The sequence below is a fragment of the Aegilops tauschii genome, chromosome 7 (assembly GCF_002575655.3).
Source record: "Aegilops tauschii subsp. strangulata cultivar AL8/78 chromosome 7, Aet v6.0, whole genome shotgun sequence".
Lineage (NCBI taxonomy): Eukaryota > Viridiplantae > Streptophyta > Magnoliopsida > Poales > Poaceae > Aegilops > Aegilops tauschii.
In genome coordinates, this window is record NC_053041.3 from 149,011,487 (window position 1) to 149,028,412 (window position 16,926).

General features: G+C 47.9%; 1 non-coding gene and 1 pseudogene across 1 annotated transcript; both read left to right on the forward strand.

Annotated features, from left to right (window-relative positions):
* LOC109754170 (uncharacterized) overlaps positions 1 to 11,477 on the forward strand; it is a 51,709-nt pseudogene extending 40,232 nt beyond the window's left edge.
* A 3,123-nt stretch (positions 11,478 to 14,600) lies between these two features.
* On the forward strand, positions 14,601 to 14,682 carry TRNAS-AGA (transfer RNA serine (anticodon AGA)). Its single transcript has one exon. It is a non-coding gene; the product is annotated as a tRNA-Ser (tRNA).
* Positions 14,683 to 16,926: the final 2,244 nt, after the last annotated feature.

Consider the following 16,926-nt stretch of genomic DNA (forward strand, 5'->3'; position numbering starts at 1 on the left):
CGGACGAGACATTTTTCCAGTCTGGGGTATTATTTTGCAAAACCCATGAGAAGAACTATGTGTCACAAGGAAAATCTTGCAAAGGCAACAATTTAGAAGACCTCAAGGTTTTCAAGAAAATATAAACGATTTTGCACGGAGAAGAACTGCTTAGCATATATCTTACACGCGAAAAGCAAACACACGATACAGCACTCAGGATGTGCGTACACAATCCTGACATGTTATTTAGACTAGCATACTCCTCCGGAATGCAGCGAACACACTAATACAAACTAGCGTACAGATAAAACACATCATACAAGCAGACATAACGCGCGACTATTCGGCGCTCTCAGTCGGAGATGGTGACGATGTCCTTTCCCTTGCCGAGGGCAAGACTCAGTGGTGCAGGAGATTCAACCTCCACCTCCTCTCTAGCTGGCTCCTGGCACGTAACACTGCGCTGCGGTGATGGCGCGGGAGCGACAGGTGGTAGTGCGGGTGTGGCAGGCGGTGTAGCTCTGACTGGAGTAGGAGCGATGACTCGGTCGAACTCCTCAGTGGTAGGCAGACGGCGAGCAGTGGCCAAAACGGCCGGTGCATAAGAGGCTGAAGACGAGACGAATGTCAGAGGCGGTGCTGTGAGGAGAAGCTCCTTCCTGCTGGCAGGACCGCCCCGGACTAAGTCCATGCGGGCAGCCACAAGATCGTCCACGAGGTTGTCGAAAGACTCCTCCAGAGCCTTGAGATACTCCACAACCATCTCGATGGCTTCATCTCGCTCTCCCCGATGGCAGGAAAATGCATCGTGACAGGTATATGGCACATGGCATGGGAGGTAGCGGTAGCGACGAGTCTTCATCATAGGAAGGATGTCCCGAAGACGAGCTATCGCCTCACGGGCCACCATCTGCATGGCATGCCTCTCCGTAGGCATGGCCCTTCCCACAAAACGGAAGTGGCGAGTTGCAGAACGTCCTCCCTTGAATTGCACCACAGCTTGGTGCATAGACACGTCGTCACTGAGCTTGTGCTGGTAAAGCGTGAACTCCGGACGAGTCGCTGGCCCAATCGCGAGCTTGGTGGTGGAGACGAGGAGTTTGACAAACCCCTCGGGCACGTTCGTGAACACTCGAGTCTCGCAGTTGCTGCCAGCCATCTACAAAAGTAGGCAAAAATTCTGAGTAGTCAAGTCATCAATTTATGATGACCAACAGAAAATAGCTACAATTGCAAAATGCTGAAAAAGCACAAAAGACGCTAATAACCGATTAGCGATCGCACCTAGTGGCTTCCTACAGTCAGCCTGGCTCTGATACCAAGCTTGTCACGACCGGTTTTTCAATAAAATATTTATTGAGAGACCAATCCCTTTTACGGACCAGTAAAGAAGAATTCCTTCTCACTGGTAGACAATATCTTGGTCACAGAAGAAAAATACCAGGAGTACTGAATATAATACAAGGTTGAGCGGAGACTGCTCAACAATTTATTACATGAACGCCGATAAAACATAACGGCGGATAGGGTGGCATAACTACTAACTCACGATAACAATGGTGGTGGAAATATCACCGCGAAGTGGGTGATATGACTCCTGAAAACTACAGCTCTTCGAGCGTCGGAGTGAGGCTCGAGGAGACTTATTGCGGGTGGCGGAAGCGTATATAATACAAGTGACCAATATCCGGGATCGCACAGGACTGACTGGGACTCCTCTAGGCGTCGGACGCACTATCAAACTCTTCATCCAAGAGATCGCCTTCGTCAACATCTGGCCAAATCAATAAGCCAGGTGAGTACTATGAAAGTACTCGCAAGACAGTTTGGACATAAGATATAACAAATGTACACATGAAGCATATGAACAGATTAACAAGTGCATTCAGGCATAGAGACAAAAATGCATAGGGAATAAAAGAGAAGTCGGGCGGTAGTCCTCCCGAAATCCCAAATTAAATACTGGGTGCCAAACGAGGGTCTGAATGACTCCTCGAGAGGAAAATGCAAGAATAACAATGCCGCAGTCGGGCGTCAGGGCGACACCACATAAAGGGCTTATAATAGAAAATAAAGGATAGTACGTGCCACAGTCGGACGTCTGAGCGACATCGCAAAAAGGGCTTATATCAAAAGTAAATAACCAACTTGCCACAGTCGGACGTCTGAGCGACATCACATAAAGGGCTTATACGAAAGTAAATAACAAACATGCCACAGTCGGACGTCTGAGCGACATCACAAAAAGGGCTTCATAACTTAACATCTTAGTAACTCAAGAATTTAAATCATATCCAGGGAATAATCAGGCATGAGATAAACAACAGGGTTAGTCCATCCACAGGAGTAACGTTCAGCTATACTACTCATGCTCACTTACCGGAAGGAAGAACAAACCACGAGGACTTGATATAGATATGGATACACTGATCACGATACTTGACCATGGATACGATGACTCGAAAGGATTTGACTCTGCAGAGTTTGTACTTTAACCACAGCCAATGGATTTCAGTAGTCACGGGGACTAGTTCCGTCTACGGTGTTTTGGAAGAAACACGTCTAACCAGTACACACCCATTCAACATTCCGAAGCCAGGAATCACCCTCGGCAACGTTCAAGAAAAACCTTGAGACGGGGAGGCTACAACCTCGCGTAGCATGGGATCAAAATTTCTATACGCGCGCTCTAAGGGGTGCCCCCCTCTCGGTCCCAACCGGAAACACCCATGCCCCCTGACCGGATGACTGGCTTTAATCCAGGGCCATGGAACCATCATCCCGGCCCCTCTGTTTGGTGTGTACACGGAAAGAGGTTACCAACTTACTAAACCGCATTCTGGCAGAAAACATGTGGTAGCACGGAAAGGGGAAGAACGATAACGTGACTCCGTCCACGTTAACGTCGGAATTCAATGGATGACGTAAGGCTGGCATGCTACAACAGTACCACCTTACTGCCCTTCATGTCACCACATGACTAGGCCATCTCTCGTCAGAGATCACCGTAACTTTGGAACACACGGGTAGTTGCCTCACATGCAACGAGGTGCTCACGATACTCGTATGCCATGCACAACCTTTCACGCAATCATGCAAACACCTATCATATCAAAGGTTCAAACATGCTTGCCTGGTTCGGAGAAGTCGGAGTCTAGCTCGGCGAAGTTCGCGGCTCCGTCACCTCTTCCGGAACCTACGGCATAGCGAAAAAGCATACTAACGTGAAAACCAACGCGTGCATAAAAGTTGTTCCAAAATTTTTTCAAATAAATCCCATAAAAAACTAGACAAAATTTTAAGACTGTCAGAAAAAGAATCACTCAAAAATCACTTTTTATTAAAAAGTTATAAGGGTTTCTGTCCAGGGACTCATCTGTAATGAAACAGAAAAGTTCCAGGGGTTTAACTGAGAAAACAGAAAACGGTTCGAATAGAAACGCGCAAGCCCACAGAGAAAACGTACTCTGCCCGAAGGCGCCAACAGAAAACGGTTCGCGGGGAAAGAAAGAGAGGCTGACGTGGGGGGTCCACATGTCAGGTTTGAAAGACCTCGCCGGCGCCCGAAGGCTGCGGTGGTCGTCGGCGTCGAACCACGGCGAGTCAGGGAGATCGGAGTGTACCAAGAGTATCAGCGTGTCCTTCCGCGTCGGTGGGTGGTGGACTTGGGCGTCGGGGAGCACCACGTCGACGGCGACACTTTCTCCGGCGGACGGCGGCTCGGGCGATGGTGGGGAACTGTGGTGGTGTGCTGCAAACTTCGAATTGAAGCACGGGTCAGAAGGAGGGATGCACTAGAGAGCTACTGGCAAGAGATGGGAGGTAGAGGTGCACGCACGAGAGTGAATCGAGCTGGATCCCGTGGCGGGTCGCGGCGGCCGGAGTTGAGGAAGGAGACTTCCTCGGGGCTCTTCCAGTGGCTAGGCGGGGTCTTGGTGGAGTGTAGAGGTGGTGTGGGCACTAGCTGGAGCTCGGGGCCTCTATTTATAGGCGGCTCGAGGGGGTGGCCGTGAACGGAGAATCTCCGGCGAGCAATTACGGCGAGGCAGTGGATTGGCAGGGGTATTAGGTGGCCAGGCAGCATCAGTGGGAGTTACTGGTCCCGTTTTACTGCTAAACTCGATCGGGCATGGCGTAATGGCGCTGGTCCTCGTCGGGGTCGCCATACTGGCACGACGGCGGCAGAGAGTGCGCTCCGCGCCCAGCGGTTCACGACGAGGGTGGCAGCGCGCACTGGGGAGTGGAAGACCACGCGGCGACCTCCGGTGGATTGGGCGGCGCCGGACGGCGCCGTCTGCGCTGCGCCACTCTTCTGACGGCCGCAAAGCTCCGCTGGCGTCGGTCACGGGGCGGCGCACCTTCTGCTGCTCGTCGCCGATGTCCGCAAGCTTCCAGGCGCTCGTGCGGTGCAGAGGACAAGCGGGAGGGGACAGGAAACACGGCGATGCCGGGCACTGGCGAGATCGACAACAGACACTGAAGAAAACGACAGTGATTCAGCCACTGTTAACTGAATTTGACTGAACCTGATATTGACAGTGCTCTGAAGGTGTTCGATGAAATGATTAGGTATGAAGAAAAATTTTCCTGGAGCTGGGGCTTGGTGAGGTGACCACTCAATGCACCCAGAGGCTGCCTGATTTTACCCAGAATTTTTGGAGAAGGATTTGAATGAATTTCATCAAATTTGGCAAATCTGGTCCAAACTTGCAGCAAGTATAGTTTGAAAATTTTGAACTGGAGACCAGTGGATCTTCATGGATCTTGGTTGAGGGTTCAAAGGACTAGGAAGGGAAAAAGGTTTGGGGGCAAAAATCAAAGCAGAAAGAGTAGTTCCTTTGTAAACCTCCAATGATCAAGATATAAGGTAGAAATTGTTTTGATAGAAATAAATGGGAAAAATTTATATGGAGAGGTTCAACCTGCTGTAGTTGAGGTACATCATGATCCAAAGGTGGGGAAAGGTTTATGGAAGAGGATTTGTACATGGGTCATGGCAAGGGAGATTTGTTGAAAGTGGGAAAAGATCATTCCAAAAGCTATAGAGCATTTTCAAAGAAATTTTCAAAAGACATTTTTCCCAAGTGAAAAGCATTTTGGCTTGAGTCCAAAATAAAAATCAAGAACCTCCAAGACCAAAAACAAGTCTTGGGTGAATCCAAATAAAACTCTTTCCATAAAAAAAATATTTTGAAAGGGAGGGTTCTTTTGAAAAAAAATTAAATCACCTCCCTCAAGTCAAGTAAAAAATTTGAAAAATCCAAATGAAATTTTGGGTGTCACAGGTGCAGGACCCGCTGCAGGAGCAACTCCAGACGTTATGAACGTCTGGCAGAGCAAAGCTGATGACTACTCGATAGTTCAGTGTGCCATGCTTTACGGCTTAGAATCGGGATTTCAAAGACGTTTTGAACGTCATGGAGCATATGAGATGTTCCAGGAGTTGAAGTTAATATTTCAAGCAAATGCCCGAATTGAGAGATATGAAGTCTCCAATAAGTTCAATAGCTGTAAGATGGAGGAGAATAGTTCTGTCAGTGAACATGTACTCAGAATGTCTGGGTACCACAACCACTTGACTCAACTGGGAGTTAATATTCTTGATGATAGTGTCATTGACAGAGTTCTTCAATCTCTGCCACCAAGCTAAAAAGCTTCGTGATGAACTATAATATGCAAGGGATGGATAAGACAATTCTCGAGCTCTTCGCAATGCTAAAGGCTGCGGAGGTAGAAATCAAGAATGAGCATCAAGTGTTGATGGTTCACAAGACCACTAGTTTCAAGAAAAAAGGCAAAGGGAAGAAGGGGAACTTCAAGAAGAATGGCAAGCAAGTTGTTGGTCAAGTGAAGAAGCCCGAGTCTGGACCTAAGCCTGAAACTGAGTGCTTCTACTGCAAAGGGACTGGTCACTGGAAGCGGAACTGCCCTACGTATTTGGCGGATAAGAAGGATGGCAAAGTGAAAGGTATATTTGATATACATGTTATTGATGTGTACCTTACTAATGCTCGTAGTAGTGCCTGGGTATTTGATAATGGTTATGTTGCTCATATTTGCAACTCGAAACAGGGGCTACAGATTAAACAAAGATTGGCTAAGGACGAGATGACGATGCGCGTGGGAAATGGTTCCAATGTCGATGTGATAGCCGTCGGCACGCTACCTCTACATCTACCTTCGGGATTAGTTTTAGACCTGAATAATTTTTATTTGGTGCCAGCGTTGAGCATGAACATTATATCTGGATCTTGTTTAATGCGAGACGGTTATTCATTTAAATCGGAGAATAATGGTTGTTCTATTTATATGAGTAATATCTTTTATGGTCATGCACCCTTGATGAGTGGTCTATTTTTGTTGAATCTTGATTGTAGTGATACACATATTTGTGGCACTTATTTGTAGTGATACACATATTTGGATCTTGTTGAATCTTGAACATAATATTGAAGCCAAAAGATGCAAGGTTAATAATGATAGTGCAACTTATTTGTGGCACTGCCGTTTAGGTCATATTGGTGTAAAGCGCATGAAGAAACTCCATGCTGACGGGCTTTTGGAATCACTTGATTATGAATCACCTGATGCTTGCGAACCATGCCTCATGGGCAAGATGACTAAGACTCCGTTCTCCGGAACAATGGAGCGAGCAACTGGCTTGTTGGAAATAATACATACTAATGTGTGCGGTCCGATGAGTGTTGAGGCTCACGGCGGGTATCATTATTTTCTGACCTTCACAGATGATTTGAGCAGATATGGGTATATCTACTTGATGAAACATAAGTCTGAAACATATGAAAAGTTCAAAGAATTTCAGAGTGAAGTGGAAAATCATCGTAACAAGAAAATAAAGTTTCTATGATCTGATCGTGGAGGTGAATATTTGAGTTATGAGTTTGGTCTTCATTTGAAATAACGTGGAATAGTTTCACAACTCACGCCACCTGGAACACCACAACGTAATGGTGTGTCCGAACGTCGTAACCGTACTTTATTAGATGTGGTGCGATCTATGATGTCTCTTACTGATTTACCGCTATCATTTTGGGGTTATGCTTTAGAGACGGCTGCATTCACGTTAAATAGGGCACCATCTAAATCTGTTGAGACGACACCATATGACCTGTGGTTTGGCAAGAAACCTAAATTGTCGTTTCTTAAGGTTTGGGGCTGCGAAGCTTATGTGAAAAAGCTTCAACTTGATAATCTCGAACCCAAATCGGAGAAATGTGTCTTCATAGGATACCCAAAGGAGACTGTTGGGTACACCTTCTATCACAGATCCGAAGGCAAGATATTCGTTGCTGAGAATGGATCCATTCTAGAGAAGGAGTTTCTCTCGAAAGAAGTGAGTGGGAGGAAAGTAGAACTTGATGAGGTAATTGTACCTTCTCCCGAATTGGAAAGTAGTACATCACAGAAATCAGTTCCAGTGATTCCTACACCAACCAGTGAGGAAGCTAATGATGATGATCATGAAACTGCAGATCAAGTTACTACTGAACCTCGTAGGTCAACCATAGTACGATCCACACCGGAGTGGTATGTTCTGGAAGTCATGTTACTAGACCATGACGAACCTATGAACTATGAGGAAGCGATGATAAGCCCAAATTCCGCGAAATGGCTTGAGGCCATGAAATCTGAGATGGGATCCATGTATGGGAACAAAGTATGGACCTTGGTTGACTTGCCCGATGATCGGCAAGCCATAGAGAATAAATGGATCTTCAAGAAGAAGACTGACACTGACGGTATGTTATTATCTACAAAGCTCGACATGTTGCGAAAGGTTTTTGACAAGTTCAAGGAGTTGACTACGATGAGACCTTCTCACCCGTAGCGATGCTTAAGTCTGTCCGAATCATGTTAGCAATTGCCGCATTGTATGATTATGAAATTTGGCAAATGGATGTCAAAACTGCATTCCTTAATGGATATCTTAAAGAAGAGTTGTATATGATGCAACCAGAAGGTTTTGTCGATCCTAAAGGTGCTAACAAAGTGTGCAAGCTCCAGCGATCCATTTATGGACTGGTGCAAGCCTCTCGGAGTTGGAATATACGCGTTGATAGTGTGATCAAAGCATATGGTTTTATACAGACTTCTGGAGAAGCCTATATTTACAAGAAAGTGAGTGGGAGCTCTGTAGAATTTCTAATATTATATGTGGATGACATATTGTTGATTGGAAATAATACCGAATTTCTGGATAGCATAAAAGTATACTTGAATAAGAATTTTTCTATGAAAGACCTCAGTGAAGCTGCTTATATATTGGGCATCAAGATCTATAGAGATAGATCAAGACGCTTAATTGGACTTTCACAAAGCATATACCTTGATAAAGTTTTGAAGAAGTTCAAAATGGATCAGTCAAAGAAAGGGTTTTTGCCTGTGTTACAAGGTGTGAAGTTGAGTCAGACTCAATGCCCGACCACTGCAGAAGATAGAGAGAAAATGAAAGTCATTCCCTATGCCTCAGCCATAGGTTCTATCATGTATGCAATGTTGTGTACCAGACCTGATATGTGCCTTGCTATAAGTTTAGCAGGGAGGTACCAACGTAATACACGAGTGGATCACTGGACAGTGGTCAAGAACATCCTGAAATACCTGAAAAGGACTAAGGATATGTTTCTCGTTTATGGAGGTGACAAAGAGCTCGTCGTAAATGGTTACGTCGATGCAAGCTTTGACACTGATCCGAATGACTCTAAGTCACAAACCGGATACATATTTATATTGAATGGTGGAGCTGTCAATTGGTGCAGTTCTAAGCAAAGCGTCGTGGCGGGATCTACGTGTGAAGCGGAGTACATAGCTGCTTCGGAAGTAGCAAATGAAGGAGTCTGGATGAAGGAGTTCATATCCGATCTAGGTGTAATACCTAGTGCATCGGGTCTAATGAAAATCTTTTGTGACAATACTGGAGCAATAGCCTTGGCGAAGGAATCCAAATTTCACAAGAAAACCAAACACATCAAGAGATGCTTAAATTCCATCCGCGATCAAGTCAAGGAGGGAGACATAGAGATTTGCAAAATACATACGGATCTGAATGTTGCAGACCCGTTGACTAAGCCTCTTCCACGAGCAAAACATGATCAGCACCAAGATTCCATGGGTGTTAGAATCATTACTATGTAATCTGGATTATTTACTCTAGTGCAAGTGGGAGACTGAAGGAAATATGCCCTAGAGGCAATAATAAAGTTGTTGTTTATATTTCCTTATATCATGATAAATGTTTACTATTCATGCTAGAATTGTATTAGCCGGAAACTTAGTACATGTGTGAATACATAGACAAACAGAGTGTCCCTAGTATGCCTCTACTTGACTAGCTCGTTAATCAAAGATGGCTAAGTTTCCTAGCCATAGACATGTGTTGTCATTTGATGAACGAGATCACATCATTAGAGAATGATGTGATGGACAAGACCCATCCGTTAGCTTAGCATAATGATCGTTTAGTTTTATTGCTATTGCTTTCTTCATGACTTATACATGTTCCTCTGACTATGAGATTATGCAATTCCTGAATACCGGAAGAACACCTTTTGTGCTATCAAATGTCACAACGTAACTGGGTGATTATAGAGATGCTCTACAGGAGTCTCCGAAGGTGTTTGTTGAGTTGGCATAGATCGAGATTAGGATTTGTTACTCCGTGTATCGGAGAGGTATCTCCGGGCCCTCTCGATAATGCACATCACTATAAGCCTTACAAGCAATGTGACTAATGAGTTAGTTGCAGGATGATGCATTATGGAATGAGTAAAGGGACTTGCTAGTAACGAGATTGAACTAGGTATGATGATACCGATGATGGAATCTCGGGCAAGTAACATACCGATGACAAAGGGAACAACGTATGTTGTTATGCGGTTTGACCGATAAAGATATTCATGGAATATGTTGGAGCCAATATGAGCATCCAGATTTCGCTATTGGTTATTGACCGGAGATGTGTCTCGGTCATGTCTACATAGTTCTCGAACCCATAGGGTCTGCACGCTTAACGTTCGATGACGATTTGTATTATGAGTTATGTGATTTGATGACCGAAGTTTGTTCGGAGTCCTGGATGAGATCACGGACATGACGAGGAGTCTCGAAATGGTCGAGAGGTAAAGATTCATATATTGGAAGGTTATATTCGGACACCGGAATGGTTCCGAGTGGTTCGGGTATTTTTCCGGAGTACCGAGGGGTTACCGGAACCCTCGGGGAAGTTAATGGGTCTTAGTGGGCTTTAGTGGAGAGAGCGAAGAAGGGCCACAAGGTGGCGCGCGCCACCCCCTGCCCAAATCAAATTGGACAAGGGGTGGGGGCGCGACCCCCTCCTTCCTTCTCCTTCTCCCCTCCTTCCTTTCCCTCCGGTGGAAGAAAGGAAAAGGGGGGGCGAATCCTACTTGGACTAGGAGTCCAAGTAGGACTCCCCCCTTGGCGCGCCCCTCCTGGCCGTCGGCCTGTCTCCCTCCCTCCTTTATATACGTGGGCAGGGGGCACCCCAAAGGCACAACCGACAATCTCTTAGCCGTGTGCGGTGCCCCCTCCACAGTTTAACACCTCGGTCATATCATCGTAGTACTTAGGCGAAGCCCTGCGCCGGTAACTTCATCATCACCATCGCCACGCCGTAGTGCTGACGAAACTCTCCCTCGTCCTCAACTGGATCAAGAGCTTGAGGGACGTCATCGTGCAGAATGTGTGCTGAACACGGAGGCGTCGTACGTTCGGTACTTGGATCGGTTGGATCGTGAAGACGTTCGCTACATCAACCGCGTTACTAAAGCTTCCGCTTTCGTTCTACGAGGGTACGTGGACACACTCTCCCCGCTCGTTGCTATGCTTCTCCTAGATAGATCTTGCGTGATCGTAGGAATTTTTTTGAATTACTACGTTCCCCAACAGACATGTCGACGATGGACGAGCAGGTCAAGGCGTGGTACTTGGCGGAGCGCGGCCTCATCTTGAACCAGATGCCGTCGACCACGGCGCCCCCAACGCTGACGCCCAGCCCGAGTGGTGAAGCCATGCCGGGGCCCAGCACAGAAGCCACGCCGACGCCGAGCAGCCCGAGCACAGAAGCCACGCCAACGCCGAACAGCCCGAGCACAGAAGCCACGCCGACGCCGACGCCGGCCAGTCCCACGCCGGAGGAGCCCGTCGTTTGATGCATTCCTTTGTCTACACGTCCTTCCTTTTGAGCGTTGAACTATCGTTTATGTTTGATCGCCGAACTGTGGCATGGTGATTGCCGAACTTTGTGGCAGATCGCCGTTGATTGCCGAACTTGTGGTGTTTTTTTGGCAGCGGGAAAAGACAAGTTTGAATTTATGTGCGTCTTGGGGCCGAAACCTGGGGGCGCGGCTGGAAACTGCATCGCCCCCAGGGCAAAAAAGCTGCCAGCGCATTGGCCAAACCGCTATCGCCGGGTGCGCTGGGGGGCCGAACGGCTGGAGATGTTGTTATATGTCTAAGTTGCCCGACAGCCCTTAAAGCTAGCCCATATTTGAGGCGAATATGGGGAGGTCCAGGCGCTCCCTGATGCGTCCGCCATGTCGGATCCGACATACCGAACCCATGCCAAATCCCTCCAAGTACCTACTCCACCAAAATCGATCGCCCTCCTCCCATCCTCCAGTTCTTGCCTGTGAACCGTCGTTCACCCTTGTTGCCCCATCTGCACCGCTGCTAGCGTCTGAGTCGTTGTAGATGTCGTCACCGAGTACCCCGCCCCCCATCGTCCGCATGGATGATTCCTCGGCGCCATCCGTGGTGTCCCATCTGTGGGGGTCAGTTGCAAGGTGAAGAACATCGCCCGGAGGGAGCGGCGAAGGAAGTAGCGTGAGTGGGAGGGTGCGACGAAGGAAGCTGTGGACAAGTAGGTGGTCGACGTCGACATTGACTATCCGGACGTGACTGAGGATTCAAGGATCATGTTGGCCGACGCTTCCCTCTTGGACCCGGAAGAAGAAGAAGAAGAAGAAGAAGAAGAAGAAGAAGAAGAAGAAGAAGAAGAAGAATGCAAGTGTCAAATGATTCGTTCTTGTATCACCTATCTACGAATTGTCATATGTTTCTCTTGGCATGTGTTGAACTGTGCTTTAATTTGTTTTGTTGCACTGTTGAATTTGTTGGATCGTTGATGAAGTTGTGCTATATTATGACGTACATGGATTTGAGGAGATGTTCATGAGGGGCGTTGTGTTGTCGTGGGACGTTCACCACTTGACATTTTATTAGCAAGAAGAGAATATACTAGTGGTAGACTTGATCTGCCGGTGATGGCCTGTGGGCTGGGCTCTAGTGGCACATTGCAAATGTGCTGGCACGTACTCCCTCCGTTCCAAAATAGATGACCCAATTTTATATTAATTTTTACTAAAGTTAGTATAAAGTTGGGTCATTTATTTTAAAACTGAGGGAACAGTAGTGACAGAATGAGCTCGCAGATGACGACGCATGATGGAGGGACGAGGCCGAGGACCAAGCTATAGCTGTAGCTCTTGTGAGGGAGGTCTCCCTCCCCGTCGCCGGCTCTGATGTTGACCTCGGCATAGCCCGCCCGCTCGCTAGGGTGGTCGCTTTTTGCAGGACTGGCGCGCGCATTCCTCTTTTCAAAAGATAGGCAGGCAGGAACTGGCAGGCGCATGTGTGCTTGCGTCCGGCCCGAGGAACTAGCTAGCGCGATCGACAGCAAAATTAGAGGACATACAGGCAGGGAATTCTTTCATAGGGATCATGAGTGTAAAGCGACGACTAAACACTGCCGGCACGCACACCCACGGAGCACACATACGCCCACATAATGCGTCCCGCGTCGCGTCCTTTTCCTCCGCCTCCTCCCTGCATCATTTGCGACAGAGAGGGAGGAGAGGAATCTCTTCGTCCAGATGGCGGGCACGGCTGCAAAACGCAGGCTAGCCGGCGGTAGCTTTTCCTCCTTTTATCACTTTCGTCGCCGGCCAGGCCAGGCCAGGCCAGCCAGCCGGAGATAGATCGACGCATCATCGCCATCCATCTACCTATCGATGATCAGCACATTCATGAACAGCAGCTTTGTCTGCGCAGAGCCAAGGAGCACAACAGTCGCCACGCTGCGCGATGCCGATGCGTGCCACTATTGCTCTCGCTCTTGCCCAGTCCACTCCAGCGCAGGGGCAGCGGCTCCTTTTCTCGCGGCGCATGCATGCGGACGCGGTACGACCTACGCTCCTCTTTTCCCTCCTCTACTGCCGCGCCGCGGCGCTTTTCCAGAAAGAGCCATTTTGCGCCTCAGCTTTCATCTCATCCTCTGCTCCTGCATGCTGCCGGCCCGGCGCTCGCATGTCGTCCCTCCTTTCTGCCTGGCTCGCCCTTGATCACGATTCGCCGTTGATGCGCCGGTGACAGGCATATACCCCTCCTACCCTGCTTGCCGGTCATCCTGACGTCGTCGAAATGTACGTTCTAATCACGCATGTTTCGTCCGTCTGCTCGTACACGAGCAGATAACGTTGGTTGGTTTGTCAACATTTTATTCTAATCAAATCAAGAAAGCTCAAGTGCCATGGATTTAGTGCGTCTTTGGTGACTTGTATCCGAAAGGAATCATCTCGATCGGAGCCGGTAGGCGAGATCGTCGTACCACCATGCGAGCAGTACGTGCTACTAGATTAGTCTAGCGTTGCCGGTAGTGTGTCGTCGTGCTAACCAATATTCTTCCTATTCCTAGGCGCGCAGTAACTGGATTTAGAAGGCTCTAATTGTTTTAAATTAGATTCGGGTGGTCCACGCCGTTTTGATGTTTAGCGAGATGTGATCAAGGAGATATATGTAGATTATTGCGGCCTAACGACAATGACACGGTAGGAGTAGTAGTATCATTTTGCTGACGTAAGCACCTGTTCTTGCCCCAAAAAATGAACTCGACCGGTGTAGCGCTGCATGGTACCCACGCAGGCAGGGGATCAATCTTTTTTTTTGTTTTTTTTTTTTGCGGGGAAGCAGGGGATCAATGGAACTGTAATATTATCACAAATCAAGTGGGCAGAGAAATGGACGTCAGAGCTGCTGTACGCATTATACTCCTCATCTAACGAGTGATTTAACTCCTTGAGAAGAAGGAAGACGAGTGAACAGGGCAGGAGCAGCTAACTGCCCCGTGTAAAAACGATGGAGGGGGTGCCCGCGCCAAATCTGAGCACGCATGCCCGTGACGAGCTGAGCAATGATGAATCGCCGGTCATTGTCGCGATCACGGGACGTCGCGGTCGGTCGGATCGGATCGGAGGCCGTCGCCGATCGACCACCGCCAGCGTACGACAGGGACGTCCATTTTTGACAGGAGGTTCCCGGGTCAGACGACCGGCCGGATCACGCGGCGTCTCGCTCGCTGATTCCGCGAGCCAGTCCGTTCCGTAGCTCTTCAGCCGGGAACAACCATGACCGGGTCAACTCGATTTCCCTTCACCAATTGGGCCGCTCTTGGACTACCTACCTTGCGGTCACCGTAGCCTGGGCTGCATGCGTTTAGGCCAGACAGCGACTAAGCTTAATTTGGGCCTCAATAGGTCCACGCGTCACTCTATATAGCCTTTTTTGGTAAATAGATTCCAAGGGTGGTCGTGCCGGAGTGGTTATCGGGCATGACTAGAAATCATGTGGGCTTTGCCCGCGCAGGTTCGAATCCTGCCGACCACGTCTCCTTTCTTTCTTTTTTTAACGTGCCTTCCATTTTTGGGTTTCCAAATATTTGGATTGCTTACCATATTTAGTTTCACTAGCAAACATGTCCTTCTTTTTTTTACGTGCCTTCCATTTTTGGGTTTCCAAATATTTGGATTGCTTACCATATTTAGTTTCACTAGCAAACATGTCCGTGCGTCGCAACGGGAGAAAATAAATATTGTCCGCACCTAACTTAATAAATATCCCCCCGTTTCGAAATATAAGTCTTTCTAGATATTCTAACAAGTGACTACATACGGAGTAAAATGAGTGAATCTACACCCTTCCATTTTTGAGTTTCCAAATATTTGGATTGCTTACCATATTTAGTTCCACTAGCAAACATGCCCGTACGTTGCAACGGGAGAAAATAAATATTGTCCGCACCTAACTTAATAAGTATTCCCTCCGTTCCAAAATATAAGTATTTCTAGATATTCTAACAAATGACTACATACGGAGTAAAATGAGTGAATCTACACGAGTGAATTGCAGAAAACATCGACATTGAAGGCTAGGATTGCAGAAACCACGGTTCTACAATTTTGTGCCAAAAATCACTAATTCTGAGGCTAATTTTTTTGCAAAAAACACTAGTCACCGGCTTAGGACGTTTTGAGCACTATTATGACAGGTAGGTCCCACTGGATAGAGTGACGTGGCAAAGGAAAAGGCAAATTACACCCTGATACATTTATGATTTGCAAAAAGACCCCTGAAAAGAAAGCAATCGGGTCCTCCGTGACGTTCACCTCGCACCGGTCCGGTGGTGGACGCCGGCGGCCACTCCCTCTCCGGGAAGCTACCGTTGAGTGCCGGGGGGAAGGTGGCGTGAGGTCGCCCCTGTCGAAAGAGCAAGAAGGGGCGGATCCTACCGGATCCAGTGCCTGGCGGGGACGAGGCGGCTGTCGGGTTCGCTGGCGGCCAGCCCCCAACATTGAAGGTCAACGGGCGGCGGCGGCTCGATTCCCGACCGAATCCCGCCGGTTCCGGTGCAGCACCGACGTTGTGGGTATTCGCGACCGTGCAGAGCAGCACCCGGCGTGCGGGGAGGAGGTTGAGGCCGGCCCTTAATTCGAACTACAGGCCTTGGGAACTCGCGAGCGAGGTGGCCGGCCGCGGTTTCTCGCGGCTGGGGGCGGAGCTCCGGAGGCAACCCGAGGAGTTGGCCGTGAGCGACACAGGCAGGGGCGAGCAGCTCATGGAGAGAGAGAGAGAGAGGAGAAGGGATGTAGGGGAGGCGGGGTGGGGCGTCCGCCGGACGGCGGGCTCGCCGGCGAACTTGGGCGTCCATGGCCAGGCGGTGGAGTGAGCTCGCCGGCTGAGCAGCGGGAGGCCGAGGCATGACCTTGTCCTCTTTTTTTCACAGCACCAACCTTATCCTCTTAGTTCCTTTTTACAGTTTGGTCCATGCAATTTTGTCTATTTGTGATCTGTTATATCGTGTCACCGCCACCCTGTTAAGTGGGACCCATCTGTCATAATCGGACTTAAAACGAGCAAACCGGACGACTAGTGTTTTTGCAAAAAATTAGCCTTGGAATTAGTGATTTTTGGCACAAAACTGTAGAAGTGTGGTTTCTGCAACTCTAGCCTTCAATGTCGATGTTTTCTGCAATTCACTCGAATCTATACCCTAAAATATGTGTACATACATCCTAGTCCATTTTAAATGTCTAAAAAGACTTATATTTAGGAACGGAGGGAGTATGTCATAAGACACCTCCTGCACATATGTCCACATCTTCTATTTCAATACTATGAAGTCTCACCTCAACATGCAATCATGCATGAAAAAGACCACCACAACATTCAACCATGTATGGAAAAATGTTTTCTTTTCAATTATTCTACTTATGTTCAGTAAATATTGTTACAAATATACCTAATCAAATATAATAAGTCATATGTATTTCAAATTTTAATTCTCATGCTATGAACCCAAATTTTCATCCACCAATTGTCGCAATAACATGTGGGGTATTCTCTGGTTATAATAGTTTGTGGCACAGATCACTGAGATAAGAACGATCGGTCAGATAGCAGCAACAAAAGGTCACAGTGTCTAGGATGTACGCTCTCCATGATCTATCCAATATATCTCCTCTTCATAGACAAATAAAGTTTTGTATAGTCCCAGGAAAGCAATGCTTGTATATACAAGTTTTGTATAGTCGCGACGGTGACCGGGACCGCGAGGACGCTGAGCGTCGCGGG